General features: G+C 52.6%; 1 protein-coding gene across 1 annotated transcript in view; it reads left to right on the top strand.

The window, feature by feature from the left end:
* Positions 1-848, top strand: part of SLC39A11 (solute carrier family 39 member 11) — a 115,202-nt gene that overhangs the window by 28,555 nt on the left and 85,799 nt on the right. The window lies entirely within an intron of this gene.

Here is an 848-nt window from a genome sequence, read left to right as displayed (position 1 = left end):
GAAACAGTTTCTGCCAGTTTGTTTTTGGCCGGTGCAGATAAAGACTCTGGCACATCTTTGAGTCACGTCTGGTTTTCGTGAGCTGCATCCAGGTTGGCAGGAATCGCCCGTGGGAGCGGTGCAGTCCCTCTTCTGCTCTGATTCCCTGCAGACTTTACACATAGCTGGACGGTATTGGTTTTGGCAGTCCCCCTCTGCTTTCTGGAGGTTACAAATGGTGTAGGAATACATTCCAAGTGAGTTTGAAGTCTCATCGGGCCATCTGGATGAGTCCCACAGAACTAACGCTGGGTGGTTGTGAACGCAGTGTCTCATCCGGTGCTCAGATGGATTTGGTTTTGAACAAATGATTTCCCTTGCAAGCTCAATCCACATTGATGAAAGGGTGCCCTACTGCAAAGTCAGCTTCTGCGGAGTCAACCCCGCAGCTCGACCCTCTGCAAGCAGCTTGGCAGTGGGACAGCAGTCGGGGTCCCTCCTTGGCTGCTGGTCTCCTCCGGGTTGACTTTGGAGGGAGTTGCCCTGATGGAATTGCATTTCTTGCTGTTAACACACGTGAATTTTGGCTTTCCCTCTTTAGCCCCCTACTTCTTGGCCCACAGCTCCTTCTAACCCTGATCTTGACATTTCTGCTGGAAACATGCATTTAAACCTAAACAACTAAGCAGTCTGTAGAGAGAGGGGGGAACCCAAAAGATACGTGTCCCAGCGGCCATGAGAAGCTGCTGTGGCATGTGCCCTGGTCGGCTTCCCAGCCATACAGATGCCAGAGCAGTCCCCGAGGATGAGGCTGGGAGAAGGCTGATGGGGAAATGTAGGTGTGGTGGGTTGGCCTTGGCTGGACACCA

Source organism: Egretta garzetta, unplaced genomic scaffold (genome assembly GCF_000687185.1).
Source record: "Egretta garzetta isolate BGI_Z169 unplaced genomic scaffold, ASM68718v1 scaffold19, whole genome shotgun sequence".
In the NCBI taxonomy this organism is placed as follows: domain Eukaryota; kingdom Metazoa; phylum Chordata; class Aves; order Pelecaniformes; family Ardeidae; genus Egretta; species Egretta garzetta.
This window is presented reverse-complemented; position numbering and strand designations above follow the sequence as displayed.